Source organism: Scyliorhinus torazame, chromosome 3, assembly GCF_047496885.1.
Source record: "Scyliorhinus torazame isolate Kashiwa2021f chromosome 3, sScyTor2.1, whole genome shotgun sequence".
Classification (NCBI taxonomy): domain Eukaryota; kingdom Metazoa; phylum Chordata; class Chondrichthyes; order Carcharhiniformes; family Scyliorhinidae; genus Scyliorhinus; species Scyliorhinus torazame.
In genome coordinates, this window is record NC_092709.1 from 249,640,226 (window position 1) to 249,656,665 (window position 16,440).

A 16,440-nucleotide genomic window follows, 5' to 3' on the forward strand; every position below is an offset into this window, starting at 1 on the left:
TCTCGGCAGCTGTCTGGTTTTCTGGTTATTAAAGCCTTTGTATTATCGAACTTCTCTCCTGAATCGTAATTGAGGGTATCTCACTGGTCATTTTGAGAAAAAAGTATCAGGACCCTACAATTACAGCAAATCATAGTCCACAAATTATTTTCCAATTTCTTACAATGGTCATCATATTTCCTGAATTAAATTATTGTAAATAAAGACAAAATTACACCTTACATCACGGAGAAATTTTAATCACTGTCGTGGTTAAAATATTTAACTCAGGCAAGGCCTTTGGAAATCTTTCCAAATTGAACTTTGACTTTTCTGATCTCCACGCAATTGCGGCCTCCCAGGAGTCAGACCATTCATTCTTATTAACCACTAGCTCCTAAATGCCATTAGCTCCTAAATTCCAATGACAAGACTTTCCACTCTTACCTTGAGCTCCAAGCTCCTTTTTTTCTCACATACATCCGTATAATCACATTCAGAACACCCTGTCCTCACTCAATCAGTGTGAACAATTTGGCTTCCATCTTGGAGCATAACCTTCCAATTAACAAACTAATCATCAGCTCATTGCATTTGCAAAGAAAATGTCCAAGAAACATACAGGGAGATTGGAAAACAGAAGACAGCACATCAACAATGATCAAGAGAAAAACAGTCAGACACTGTTTCTGATGGTCACCGACGACCTTAAACATTAAATCTGTTTCTCTCTCCAAAGACGCTGCCAGACTTGTATTTCCAGTGTTTTTGTTTTTTATTACAGCGATACAAGCATTATGATGGCACAAAATGTACAACAGCCACAGAGAGAGAGAAAAAACCATGACAGAAGGCCTGGGAAGTAGGCTGTGAAAGAAGTAAGACACAGATAGAAGGACAGAGAATGTATTTTGCACCTCAGCAACACCACAGGGCATCAACAATCTGCCCAATTAAAATGTCGGTTTCTGAAATATCTCCGAAATCACTACACCAAAGCATAACATCTGAAGCCAATAGTATTTCCGATGCTGCAACTGCAGTAACTAATTAATTAATAATAATCGCTGATTGTCACAAGTAGGCTTCAATGAAGTTACTGTGAAAAGCCCCGAGTCGCCACATTCCAGCGCCTGTATGGGGAGGCCGGTAAGGGAATTGAACCCAGGCTGCTGCCTTGTTCTGCATTACAAGCCAGCTGTTTAGCCCACTGTGCTAAACCAGCCCCATGTTAAGTCCCCATTAAATCCCCAAATACCAGATTGACTAAATGTGAATGAGTCAAATATTGCAAAAACAGAGGGACTAATAGTTATTCATATATAAAATTTACATTTGCTGAATGTATTTTATGGTCTATATCAGTAGCTTGCAAGTGTATTTGCAAACCCATCGCATTCATTTCAAGGACCAATGGGGAAAATTGATTCATTCACCGTCCCTCCCATTTTAGTTTGCTTTTTTAGAAAGATGAATTCAATTGAAATAATAACCATTACAAGACTCCTTATTTCAGCAGGGAGATCTGACCAAATTCATGTCTCCACCCCCCACCCTCCACAGATGGGATTCAGCTGCTCCATCTCATCTACGCCTCTTTGCAGCTGCCAAATAGGGGAAAAATGCTTTGTTGTGCATTCCCCGTGTCTCCCTCTCCTGTTTGGTGCTTGCCAGTCATCCCCCATGAGCCTTGTAAACAGCCTGCATGCAACTAATTAGCAAAAGTGCAAGTATATTTTTGTTTCAGAACAAAAGGTGTCATATAGAATCTCACAAATGAATGGGACAGTAAACAAAATGTATTCTTCGGTCACAACATTTTGTGCCTAGATATTAGATACAATGATATAAGCACACATCAAGGACAAATTAAAAGGCAGATCGAGAATTTCAAAATAAAACCAGCATTCTTGAATATAGGTCATTTCATATGCAAGGCAAAATATTTCTTAAATTAACTACACCCTGCAATTACCCATTATTTCTTTAAACATTCAAAACTATTGAGTTAATTTGATACCACATAAAATTGTAACAATGAAAGCAATCTGCAATTATCTGTGGTGTATAGATTTCCAACAACCACTGCTAATCAAGCATCTTACAATCCTATAATCAGTCATGCAATGACAAACACAGTCTGTGTCGAAATACTACCTTTAACTCTGAATCGCCATCACCATGGCTTTGCTGCAGAGCACAACCATTACATTCTTTGTCAACAGAAACTACATTCTAAAGATAGGTGGCAGAAATCTGATGTCAGTCACACAAAAACAATAATCGCCTGAGCTTTCTTGAGATTATAAAATGATTTGAGACTTGCTCACTATATTACACCATCACAAATGCTTGCTTGAATTGCCATTTCAAAATACACTCCACCCAGAGATACGGCGTGGCAGCTTCAACACAAAAACACCCCACGTCATTAAAGGAACATACTGCCTTAAATCACTGTCTGCTGTCTAACATCAGGCCAGACTGTAAAGACAAATCATTCCAGTTTCCCCCTTGAAAATTAGTCGTAACAAAGCACAATATTTATACACCTCCAGTTTTTGTTGCACGTTCTGCAGCAGTGACAGAAATAAAGAATGATATGTCAGCTACCAGGCATTAAAACGGAGCTTTAAACGGCACATCTGAATTAGTCATGGACTACATTACATCCAGGATGACTTGTGGTGCACTAAAATCTTCACGGTATCTTCTGCCAGCAATGCAAACAGCAGCCATGACAGTATTATGCTGAACAGCATTGACATCCAAGAATACAGTACAGTAGCTCCCTTACAAAGACCTTCTGCATTACTAACCATAGCAGCCATAGAGATTAGCATTATGTGCCATTTCAGTAATATCATTCATTTTAACTCACTGATGGTGATGACATTACAGCAATGTAAATGCATCGGCTGTCTCAACAGCATCACCAGGTTATCTAAACAGTTTTTATGCATTGTGGAGATGTGAGCTTGGTCTCCACCCTACCCTACCTTTTGTTCTCGGCTTCCTCCTCTTTCATCAATTATTTCTCACACAAAAAAAGTGTTTTGTTGGCTTTACAACCTCCAGTAATATAAATATTACACCAGCATTTTTACACATCCATTTTATAGCAGAGCAGCTATTTGTTCAGCAGCAGCTATAGCAATGCAGTGGACTGCGCAAACACACTGCTGGTGCTGCTGCTTGCTATAAAGATCTAACGTCATCACTGAGACTGGCATGCTCACAGCCACTCAGGCTCTGCAACTGCAATCAATGTCTGAGACCTTGTAATCCAAATGAGCTCAGAGCTAAGAAATCAGACAACAAACATGGGAAAGGCGAGCTAAAACAAGCACATACTTCACTCTGCGACTGCATGCTACTGTACCAAAACATAACAATGTGAATCACCATCAAAAAGATTCCAACCCAATATAAACCGGTCCTTTCAGGTAAGTAATTAATCTAACCATTCCTTTCATGTACTTTGCAATTTTGCTTCAGTTTGATTACAATTTGAATAAACAGATCTACTGCTGTCAGTCAAAATGTTGCAGTTCAAATTTGATCAGTCCTTGAATTAACTCAAAACTGTGGATGAGTTATCACACAATAACCCGTACTGTACAATGCAACATCACTCAGCAGAAAATCTTTTCCTTTGTTGTCTATATCTGTCACAAGCCATTTTGGTATCAAATTAATCAAATGGCACCTTCCATGTTTTGTAACAATTTTTTCCTTTTTCTGTCAGCACGTTAACCAAGCAGTCGGACAGGTGACACATTTACATCTTTGCCAAGACTGGTGCTCAGTTGATTGTTAGAAAGTGCATGGAAGCTTAAGGCAGGGGGGGGGGGGGGCAGTGAGGCAAGCGGGTGGTGAAGATCCAAGGAGAAATGGGAAGGGGAGTTGGGAGGGGAGATCAATTGGGGAGTATGGAGTGAGGCACTGCGCAGGGTAACCTGACCTCATCCTGTGCAAGAATGAGCCTGATACAGTTTAAAGTGGTGCACAGAGTGATATGACACGGGCGAGAATGAATGGGTTCTTTCAGGGAGTAACAGATGAGGTGAGAGGTGTGGGCGGGGGCCAGTGAATCACACACCCATGTTTTGGGGTTGTGAAAAATTGGGAAGATTCTGGGTGGAAGTGTTCGCGGTCTTAGCCTGGTTAGAGGAGGAGGTGGAGGACGTGGACCCTTTGGTGGCGATATTTGGGGTTTCAGAGAAGCCGGAGCTCATGGAGAGGAGAAAGGCCGATGTTGTGGCCTTCACCTCTCTGATTGCACGGCGGCAAATTTTACTGGAGTGGTGGTCGGCATCGCCATCGGCAGTAACGGCTTGGTTGGGGGACCTGTACAACTTCCTGCAGTTGGAGAAGATAAAATCTGAGTTAAGGGGCTCTGCAGAAGGGTTTGAGAAAAGGTGGAGGGTCTTTGCATCCATGTTTGAGGAGCTGTTCATCGCGGGGTGGGGGAGGGGGGGGGTGAAAAAGGGGAAAACATTTGTACAGGCTGTAAAGTTGATTGCTGGGAAGTATGTTTCCGGGCGTTTATATATTGTAACCTGTTTTGATACATGTTGGTCATAAAATACATTTTTTTTTAAAGTGCATGGAAGTTATATGCATTACCTCTTCCATAATAGCCAGGAGCATCTCACATTAAGGTCATAACTTTACACCCCCAGTCTGAGAATTATGGCCTCATGCCAGAGGGCTGTAGGCCATTTTGCACAGGACAGAAAACACGCTAAATATAATGTGGGTATTTCTACATTTTGTAAAAACATGTTTTGTGGGTCAAACACAAGCTTGAAAGTATTTTAGCAGACTGCCTGTCTGAGTCATGGTAGCAACAGGCTTCATCTTCAAAAGGGCAATACAGATTAATTAATAGCTGTTTGGTACTACAGAACTCAAGTATTACTGAAAATGAATGAAATGAAAAATGAAAATCGCTTATTGTCACAAGTAGGCTTCAAATGAAGTTACTGTGAAAAGCCCATAGTCGCCACATTCCGGCGCCTGTTCGGGGAGGCTGTTACGGGAAAAAAGAGACATGCTGAAGCTCTTCATCTTGCACTCATCCAGACATTTTGCAAGAATCCCAATACAAAGAAAAAGCAACAATTTATACTAGAGAACTGGCTGCCACGCTTCTGGAATCTTGATAAGGGTGCCAGGCAGCTCAAATCGAAGGAGCACATTTAATCATGTCTCCGAGGCCAGGGTTGGATTGGCCTTAATATGATCCTGGACCAGACCACAACATTTCCCAGCATACTGGACAGAAACCCCAATTATTTTAAATTTGTAAAAGGTGAGGAAAGAATACTTTGTTCCAGGAGTGATTCCACGATATTAACACAGTATTAAACTACCTTTAACAGCATAGTAATAGAGCTTACAATTACCAGTTAGACAATGCTTAACAACAAAATAAAACACTAACTCCTAACTACTGCTTTCTTTATATCTCCACTCAAGCATAAAAAATTATTTTTTAAATTTAATTTACTAATTAATTAACGCAATGTCAATTAGAGGGGTGCAGTGCTCTGACTGTGAAATGTGACAGGTCCGGGAGGCTTCCACCGTCTCGGATAGCTTCATCTGCAGAAAGTGCACCCAACTGGAGATCCTCACAGACCGCATGGTTCAGTTGGAGCAGCAGTTGAATGCACTTAGGAGCATGCAGGTGGCAGAAAGCGTCATAGATAGCAGTTATATCGATGTGGTCACACCCAAGGTGCAGGCAGAGAGATATTTGTTTTTTAGATACACAAGGCATTAAGGTAAATTGTGCTTCTTTTACAGCAACATCTTCTGATGTCCAGAGACACAGTACAGTAAGGTTAAGGAACATTTTTTCTTGGTATGCAGTTTGGTTGACAATCTGTCCATTTTAACTATCTCCAGCAGTCCCCACTATTTCTGTTGCAATAGTGTTAATAACTATCTCGACTTCTTCAAAAGGAGTTCTTTAAACCAATTGTTGACACCAACATCCACACGCATCATGAAGCAAAAAGTGATGAGAAGGTAGATACTTGTCACAACAAAGCCTAAAGCCTCAAGCATAAATCTGGGAAGGTAAAGGAAAGCAAAATAAACAATAAACCTGAGAAGTGATCAATGTCTCTATATCAACACAGAATGTGAAAGTGAAATACTTGATTTTAAGTACTGCAATATGCTAATTATAACAAAGTAACGGGTTACAGCCAATTTATACAGGCCACGGTTGCAAGGGTATTGTGCAAGCCTCATGTTTGTATTTAAATAGCATACTTATTGCAGTAAAATATTATACTTCAGTATCACATCACCCTCATATCAGTATGGGCTACTACAATGTACAGGAGGGCACTTAAACATGTTCTATATCTCTGAACTCACTTTCACCTACCCCTGACATACTTTTCCAGCATTCAAATTTATTAAATGGAGACGGGGAAGAAGGAAAGAAATTTGTGGGTGACCCCCGAGATTGGCAGGATCATTTCACATTCCAGGTAATATACTCTTTCAGCGTTCAAGTTTGTATGTGAAGTGATAACACAAAAAAAAAATCACAAGAAACGTTACTAATCTCTAATGCAAGGGGAACAATTTTAACATTGCAAGTCCAAAAGCAGCTTCAGGAGGCCTAGTATACCACCTGGCACTAAATGAATTAACCAGACATCAATAATCTGAGCAGAAACTGGCACCTTTTCTGGTCCTGAAGGGAGTGTCCAAGTCAAGACTTGTGACCAACCAATCTAAGGTAGCATCAATATTGGTGACAGAATCAAAAGAGATGCCACTTCCCATTCAGATGGCGAACAGTCAGCTCAAGATAGAACATAGAACATTACAGCGCAGTTCCTTCGGCCCTCAATGTTGCACCGACCTGTGAAACCACTCTAAAGCCCATCTACACTATTCCCTTATCGTCCATATGTCTATCCAATGACCATTTGAATGCCCTTAGTGTTGGCGAGTCCACTACTGTTGCAGGCAGGGCATTCCATGCCCTTACTACTCTCTGCGTAAAGAACCTACCTCTGACATCTGTCTTATATCTATCTCCCCTCAACTTAAAGCTATGTCCCCTCGTGCTAGACATCACCATCCGAGGAAGAAGGCTCTCACTGTCCACCCTATCCAATCCCCTGATCATCTTGTATGCCTCAATTAAGACACCTCTTAACCTTCTTCTCTCTAACGAAAACAGCCTCAAGTCCCTCAGCCTTTCCTCATAAGATCTTCCCTCCATACCAGGCAACATTCTGGTAAATCTCCTCTGCACCCTTTCCAATGCTTCCACATCCTTCCTATAATGCGGCGACCAGAATTACACGCAATACTCCAAATGCGGCCGCACCAGAGTTTTGTACAGCTGCAACATGACATCATGGGTCCGAAACTCAATCCCTCTACCAATAAAAGCTAACACACCGTACGCCTTCTTAACAACCCTCTCAACCTGGGTGGCAACTTTCAGGGATCTATGTACATGGACACCGAGATCTCTCTGCTTATCCACACTGCCAAGAATCTTACCATTAGCCCAGTACTCGGTCTTCCTGTTATTCCTTCCAAAATGAATCACCTCTCACTTTTCTGCATTAAACTCCATTTGCCACCTCTCAGCCCAGCGCTGCAGCTTATCTATGTCCCTCTGAAACTTGTAACATCCTTCCGCACTGTCCACAACGCCACCGACTTTAGTGTCATCTGCAAATTTACTCACCCATCCTTCTACGCCCTCCTCCAGGTCATTTATAAAAATGACAAACAGCAGTGGCCCCAAAACAGATCCTTGTGGTACACTACTAGTAACTGGACTCCAGTCTGAACATTTCCCATCAACCACCACCCTTTGTCTTCTTCCAGCTAGCCAATTTCTGATCCAAACTGCTAAATCACCCTGAATCCCATGCCTCCGTATTTTCTGCAGTAGCTTACCATGGGGAACCTTATCAAACGCGTTACTGAAATCCATATACACCACATCAACTGCTAAATCCTCATCCACCTGTTTGGTCACCTACTCAAAGAACTCAATAAGGTTTGTGAGGCACAACCTACCCTTCACAAAACCATGTTGACTATCTCTAATCAAATTATTCCTTTCCAGATGATTATACATCCTATTTCTTATAAATCTTTCCAAGATTTTGCCCACAACAGAAGTAAGGTTCACTGGTCTATAGTTACCGGGGTTGTCTCTACTCCCCTTCTTGAATAAGGGGACAACATTTGCTATCCTCCAGTCTTCTGGCACTATTCCTGTAGACAAAGATGACTTAAAGATCAAAGCCAAAGGCTCAGCAATCTCCTCCCTAGCTTCCCAGAGAATCCTAGGATAAATCCCATCCGGCCCAGGGGACTTATCTATTTTCACACTTTCCAGAAACGCTAACACCTCCTCCATATCAGAAGGGGCAGGCAGTCAGTGCAGGACTTCTCTGTGGTTGTCCCCCTCTCGAACAGGTATACCCCTTTAGATACTGTTGGGGGAATAGTCTGTCAGGGGAAAACAGCAGCAGCCAGAGCAGTGGCATCATGGCTGGCTCTGATGATCAGCAGGGAGGATCAAAGTGCAGAAGAGCAGTAGTCACAGGGGACTCTATAGTCAGGGGCACAGATAGGCGCTTCTGTGGACGTGAAAGGGACACCAGGATGGTATGTTGCCTCCCTGGTGGCAGGATCCAGGATGTCTCAGAACATGTAGCGTGCAACCTGGAGGGGGAAGGCAAACAGGCAGAGGTCGTGGTACATATTGGTACTAACGACATAGGCAGGAAGGGGCATGAGGTCCTGCAGCAGGAGTTCAGGGAGCTAGGCAGAAAGTTAAAAGACAGGACCTCGAGGGTTGTAATCTTGGGATTACTTCCTGTGCCACGTGCCAGTGAGGCTAGAAATAGGATGATAAAGCAGCTAAACATGTGGCTAATCAGCTGGTGTAGGAGGGAGGGTTTCAGTTATCTGGACCACTGGCTCTTCCGGGGCAGGTGTGACCTGTATAAGGAGGACGGGTTGCATCAAAATTGGAGAGCCATAAATATCCTGGCCACGAGGTTTGCTTGTGTCACACAGGAAGGTTTAAACTAGTATGGCAGGGGGTGGGCACCGGAGCAATAGGTCAGAAGGTGATAAAATTGAGGAAGAAGTAGGAAATAGGGCCACGATGGCTCTGAGGAAGAGCAGACAGGGAGATGTTGTGAAAACAGCGGGACTGGTGGCCTGAAGTGCGTATGTTTTAATGCAAGAAGTATAACAGGTAAGGCAGATGAACTTAAGAGCTTGGATTAGTACTTGGAACTATGATGTTGTTGCCATTACAGAGACCTGGTTGAGGGAAGGTCAGTATTGGCAGCTAATATTCCAGGATTTAGATGTTTCAGGCAGGATAGAGGGGGACGTAAAAGGGGTGGAGGAGTTGCGCTACTGGTTAGGGATAATATCACAGGTGTTCTGCGGGAGGACACCTCAGAGGGCAGCGAGGCTATATGGGTAGAGATCAGGGATAAGAAGGGTGCAGTCACAATGTTGGGGGTTTACTACATGCCTCCCAACAGCCAGCGGGAGATAGAGGAGCATATAGGTAAACAGATTTTGGAAAGGAGTAAAAGCAACAGGGTTGTTGTGATGGGAGACTTTAACTTCCCCAATATTGAACGGGACTCACTTAGTTCTAGGGGCTTGGACGGGGCAGAGTTTGTAAGGAGCATCCAGGAGGGCTTCTTAAAACAATATGTAGATCGTCCAACGAGGGAAGGGGCTATACTGGACCTGGTATTGGGGAATGAGTCCAGCCAGGTGGCAGAAGTTTCAGTAGGGGAGCATTTCGGGAACAGTGACCACAATTCAGTAAGTTTTAAAGTGCTGGTGGACAAGGATAAGAGTGGTCCTAGGGTGAATGTGCTAAATTGGGGAAAGGCTAATTCTAACAATATTAGGCGGGAACTGAAAAACATAGATTGGGGGGCGGATATTTGAGGGTAATTCAACATCTGACATGTGGGAGGCTTTCAAATGTCAGTTGAAAGCAGGTGTGACCTGTATAAGAAGGAAGGGTTGCATGTAAACTGGAGAGCCATAAATATCCTGGCCACGAGGTTTGCTAGTGTCACACAGGAGGGTTTAAACTAGTATGGCAGGGGGTGGGCACCGGAGCAATAGGTCAGAAGGTGAAAAAATTGAGGAAGAAGTAGGTAATAGGGCCACGATGGCTCTGAGGAAGAGCAGACAGGGAGATGTTGTGAAAACAGCGGTCATTTCAAAGGAATTCAGGACCGGCATGTTCCCGTGAGGAAGGAGGATAAATATGGCAACTTTCGGGAACCTTGGATAACGAGAGATAATGCCTCGTCAAAAAGGAAAAGGAGGCATTTGTCGGGGCTAGAAGGCTGGGAACAGACAAAGTGGAATATAAGAAAAGTAGGAAGGAACTTAACCAAGGAGTCAGGCGGCCTAAAAGGAGGTCACAAAGATGATTGATGCAGGTAGGGCAGTGAATGTTGTCTATATGGACTTCAGTAAGGCCTTTGACAAGGTCCCTCATGGCAGACTGGTACAAAAGGTGAAGACACACGGGATCAGGGATGAGCTGGCAAGGTGGATACAGAACTGGCTAGATCATGGAAGGCAGAGAGTTGCAATGGAAGGGTGCTTTTCCAATTGGAGGGCTGTGACCAGTGGTGTTCCGCAGAGATCAGTGCTGGGACCTTTGCTGTTCGTAGTATATATGAATTATTTGGAGGAAAATGTAACTGGTCTGATTAGTAAGTTTGTGGACGACACAAAGGTTGGTGGAATTGCTGATAGTGATGAGGACTGTCAGAGGATACAGCAGGATTTAGATCGTTTGGAGACTTCGGCGGCGAGATGGCAGATGGAGTTTAATCCGGACAAATGTGAGGTAATGCATTTTGGAAGTTCTAATACAGGTAGGGAATAGACAGTAAATGGTAGAACCCTCAAGAGCATTGACAGTCAGGGAGATCTTGGTGTACAGGTCCACAGGTCACTGAAATGGGCGACATAGGTGGAGAAGGTAGTCAAGAAGGCATACGGCATGCTTGCCTTCATTGGCCGGGGCATTGAGTATAAGAATTGGCAAGTCCTGTTGCAGCTGTATAGAACCTTAGTTAGGCCACACTTGGAGTATGGTGTTCAATTCTGGTCGCCACACTACCAGAAGGATGTGGAGGCTTTACAGAGGGTGCAGAAGAGATTTACCAGAATGTTGCCTGGTATGGGGGGCATTAGCTATGAGGAGCGGTTGAATAAACTCGGTTTGTTCTCACTGGAACGAAGGAGGTTGAGGGGAGACCTGATAGAGGTCTACAAAATTATGAGGGGCATAGACAGAGTGGATAGTCAGAGGCTTTTTCCCAGGTTAGAGGGGTCAATTACTAGGGGGCATAGGTTTAAGGTGTGAGGGGCAAGGTTTAGAGGAGATGTACAAGGCAAGTTTTTTTACACAGAGGGTAGTGGGTGCCTGGAACTCGCTGCCGGAGGAGGTGGTGGAAGCAGGGACAATAGTGATGTTTAAGGGGCATCTTGACAAATACATGAATAGGATGGGAATAGAGGGATACGGACCCCGGATGTGCAGAAGATTTTAGACGGGCAGCATGGTCGGCGCAGGCCTGGAGGGCCAAAGGGCCTGTTCCTGTGCTGTACTTTTCTTTGTTCTTTGTCAGGTTTTGAGGAGAGCGCAAGGAAAAACAAATTATTTAAATATACAAATCTCTATGATCTGACAATAAACAAATTGTCTTCCTAGAGATACCACAACCATTACCTTAAGCCGATGGCGGCATGTAAGGGAAGTCAAGGAGGTTCCTGCCAGGGTACATGATTTTTGGCCCTTTTTCCCAGTTTCTGGGGATATATCGGTGTAAATTCCGATCTGATCAATGGTATAAGGTGCCCGCATGAGGGAAATGCCAAGAAAGACCAGGGCAAAGAAAATCGTTGATAGAAATTCGTCGACAGATTCAAAGGCTTCTTGAGGTTTCTCGGTGGAGAAAATGGCGGAGGCTGCCATTTTTTCCACCGAGGCTGTGACTCCCACCACTCCAATAACAGTCGAGATGCTTGCCGGCATCCCGAAGGTGAGATTTGAGAAGCAATGGAGGGTAGTATCTGGGGACCTTTGTAAGTCGATAGAGGATGCCCTGGCTCTCGTTCAGTCGAAGTTATAGAAGACCTCTGAAAGCGCATGGCACGGCGATTAAGAGCAAGGAGAAGTCTCTCTCGAAACACATCGCCCAAATTGCCTCACTGGAGGCGAAGACCTCCCTGATGCCCTGTGAAAACAAAGCACTGGGGGCCAAGATAGATGATCTCGAGAACCGCTCTAGGAGGCAGAATATCAGAATGATGGGGTTGCCAGTGAGTATGGAAGGCCCAACCTCCACAGAATACTTTTCAAAGAGGTTTGGAAAAATATTGGAGAAGGGTGCATTTATGTCCCTCCCAAACTAAATCGAGCCCATTAAACACTCTGGCAGAAGTCCTGACCCAACAAACCACTGCAGGTTGTTAATTTACAGTTCCACAGCTTCCAGAAGGAATTGGTCCTGAAATGGGCAAAGGAGCATCGGGACTATAGACGGGAAGGCCACACCATCAGGTTTTACCAGGATGTTGGAGCGGAACAGGAAAAGAAGCTGAAGGTGTTTAAAACAGCCAAAGTCGGTCTAAGAGTGGAGTTCGGTTTGGGATTGTGTACCCGGTGTGGCTCCGAGTGACTTTTGTGATGAAGGACAATTATTTTGATGTATCTGTTCGATCCTTGGTATGGGTCGATGATTTTCATGAGTTTCCAGCCGCTAAGATTGTGGCTGATCCTAGTGGCAGATATACGATGGTCAGTGGGTCTTTGGTGTGCGCTTTGGTGGTCATGGTCAATATCTATGTGTCAAACTGAGATGATACGGGGTTTGTTAGGAGGTTGTTGGCCTCCATTCCAGACTTGGACTCACATCAACTAATCTTGGAGGCGGGGGATGGATTTGGACTGTGTTCTAGATCTTAAGTTGGATCGATCTCGGCACAAGTCACTGGTTCCATCAGGGGTGGCAAAGGCATTGTTAACTTTTATGGAACAGATGGGAGAGGGGCACATCCATGCATTTTTGCACCGGAGGGATAAGATTTTTCTTTTTTCCCCCATATCCATCAGGTGTACTTACGGATTGACTTTTTTCAGCAGGTAGGTGTCTTCTTCCCTGGGTGAAGAGGGTGGGGTATTCAACTATTGTGATTTCGGACCATAAGACAGAGGAGCAGAATAAGGCCATTTGGCCCATCGAGTCTGCTCCGCTATTCAATTATGGCTGATATGTTTCGCAGCCCCACACTTTTTGATCTTGGTCCTAGATTCAGGTCCCTCTCAGCGCCCATGGCGGTTGGATACGGTGTTGTTAGCAGTCAAAGGGTTTTGTGTACATATAGTCTCCGCCATTGAGGAATCTATCAAGTTTAACAAGAGTGAATCTATGTCACCCTCGACACTATGGGAAGCCCTTTAGGTGATCATTGGTTATGAGGGGTGAGATAATTTCCCTAAAGCACAGATGGAAAGGATGAGAGGGTGGAAAGGCAGAGGATGGTGGACTCCACCCTTGAGTTGGGCTATCAGTACTCGCTTGAGTACTCCCCTGGAGTTGCTTGCAAGCAGGAAAAATCTGCAGACGTAATTTGAATTATCAATAGGTAAGGTGGTGATTCAGCTGCAAGGGTATACCAGGAAGAAGGCCTTTTAGCTCATCAGCTGAGGCAGTAGGCAGTTTCCCAGGAGATTATACAGATTAGGTACTCGAGTGGCAGTTTATTTTCTGCCCCATCTAAGGTCAATATGGCTTTCAAAGCATTGTTTAGGTAACTTTATAGATAGGAGCCTATGGAAGAGAGTTTGGCATGATGGAGTTTTTAGATGGGTTGTCCTTCCCATTAGTGGAGAGAGAAAGGCGGGAGGTGTTGGAATTCCCGTTGAGTCCGGAGATGATTTTGAAAGGTATTGGGTTAATGCAGCTGGGTAAAGCTCCCGTCCCTGATGGATTTCCCATTGAGTTCTACAAGACGTTTGCAGGTCAGTTGATTCCATTAATATTGGACATGTAAAATGATTCCTTGCCCTGGGGTTCGTTGCCTGCTACACTTACATGGGCTTCTCCCATCTGATCCTGAAGAAGGACAAGGAACCTACGGTATGTGGATCATATCGACCCATATCCCTTTTGAACCTGGACGCCAAATTACTTTCAAACGTGTTGGCACTGCGATTGGAGCCCTGCCTCCCAGAGTAGATCACGGAAGACCAGATAGGCTTTGTTAAGCGTCGGAATTGTCAGCCAATATACGTTGGTTGTTAAATATCTTTCCTTCCCCCTCTCCACCGCCCAAACCAGAAGTGATTGTTTCCATGGACCCTAAAAAAGTGTTTGAAATGGTGGAGTGGGAAAACCTCTTTGAGGTCCTTGAAAGGTTTCTTTGTGGAAAAAGTTTATATCTTGGGTTTGGTTACTGTATCGGGCCCCCACGGAACTCAGGGTATTTTTTGTTGAACAGGGGTACAAAGACAGGGATGTCCACTGTCTCTGCTTCTATTTGCTTTAGCAATTGAACCATTGGCCACAGAGTTGGATCTTCTGATAGGTGGAAGGGGATAAGTCGAGGAGGGAGGTAACATAAGGTGTCCTTGTACGCAAAAGATCTGCTTCTTTATATTATGGACCCAGTCTCCACTAATAAGGAGATATCGACTTAGGAGTTTTGGTTCCTTCTCTGGGTATAAGTTGACTCTGAATAAGAGTTAATACTTCCCAGTTAATCCCCGGGGAGGGGAGGCAATCTGGGGATGTTACCTTTTAGCCTTGCCAGATCTAGGTTTCATTATCTGGGTATTAAGGGGGCCCACGATTGGGCCTCGCTTCATAAATTAAATTATGCTAGTCTGGTTAATGGGGTCAAATCTGGCTTGCAAAAGTGAAATAACCTCCCCTTGTCCTTGGTGGGCAGCGTTCAGACTATAAAGATTAACATCCTCCCGAAGTTTTTATTTATTTTTTCTGTGTCTCCCCATTTTTCTCCCCAAATCCTTTTTTGTTACAATTAACAAATTGGTGTCATCTTTTATTTGGGTGGGCAAGGGAGCCCAAGGATCCATAGGGCGTTTCTCCAAAGGGATAGACAGTCTGGAGATTTAGCTTTACCCAATTTGTCATTTTATTATTGGGTTGCCAATAGTGACAAAGTGCCGGGGGTGGCTTGGTGATCAGAGTTCCATATGGGGGCAAATGGAGGCGAGTTCATGTAAGGACTTGAGTTTGGTAACTGCCTTGTTTCCGTTCTCGCCTGTGAGATGTTTTTCAAATCCGGTGGTATTTTCCACCCTCAGGATCTAGAAGCAATTCAGACAACATTTTAAATTTAGCTCCATCTCGTTGTTGGCCCCCATCTGTGGTAATCATTTGTTTGTGCCAGCGAGTTTAGACTCGACGAAGGGAGGCAAAGGGTCGGGAAAGGTTTGCGGGACTTGTTCATGGAGGGACGGTTTGCCAGTTTTGAAGAACTGTCGGTAAAATTTCAACTCCCTGGGACTAATTTGTTTCGATATTTCCAGATTCAGGATTTTTTGCAGAAGACTTTTCCTTCATTTCCCTCAACACCACCGCCCTACTTATTGAAGCGGATTTTATCTTTGGCCGAGTCTGGTGGGGCGAGTATTTCAGGTATTTATGGCCAGATCCTGTCAACCGAGTCGTCTATGTTGAATGAGGGGAAGAAAAATTGGGAGGGTGAATTGGGTCCTATTCTGGATGATGAGATGTGGAGCGAGGCTTTTCGCAGGGTCAACTCATGTCCTCGGCTCAGTTTGATCCAGTTCAAAGATGGTGCAGAGGGCTCACCTGACCAAGGAGAGGATGAGCGGATATTTTTTGGGGGTGGATGACAGTTGTGAGCAGCTTTCTCAAGGGCTAGCTAATCATACTCATGCCTCAAGTTGTTAAGCCTTTGACGCTCCTTCTTTAACACCATTCTTAACATGGAACTGGAGCCTTGTACGTTGGTGGCCATTTTCGGGGTATCAGACTCGCCATTGCTGCAGATGGGGATTAAGGCGAATGTCTTCACCTCTGCCTCATTAATAGCCCGGAGGCCAGTTCTGCTTAGATGGAGGTCTCTTACTCTGTCCAGTGCCTTGGCCTGGTTGGGTGACCTCATGGAATTTTTACATTTGGAGAAGGTCAAGTACAGCATTAGGGGTTCGGTAGAGGGGTTGTAATCTGAGATGGCAGCCATTCATTTCCTTTTTTAAAGAGTTAGTTATTTAGGGGAATTTTAGTTTCTTGTTGGGGCTAGGTTTGGATGTGTTCTTAACTGTTGACCATGTTCTTTTTATATTGTAACCGAAGCATCCATTTTATATTATAATAATTGCCACACATTGGCTTACAT

General features: G+C 44.1%; 1 protein-coding gene across 7 annotated transcripts in view; it reads right to left on the minus strand.

The window, feature by feature from the left end:
- The window catches only part of rusc2 (RUN and SH3 domain containing 2), a 189,403-nt gene that overhangs the window by 88,778 nt on the left and 84,185 nt on the right, over window positions 1-16,440 (minus strand). The window contains exon 1 of one of the 7 annotated variants that reach the window (XM_072497088.1): window positions 2,979-3,184. The exons of 5 other annotated variants lie outside the window; for them this stretch is intronic. The gene's annotated coding sequence lies outside the window, so the exon portion shown is untranslated. Of the gene's footprint in view, window positions 1-2,136; window positions 2,419-2,978; window positions 3,185-16,440 lie in introns of those variants that run through there. One more of the 7 variants, XM_072497090.1, reaches the window with a different exon arrangement.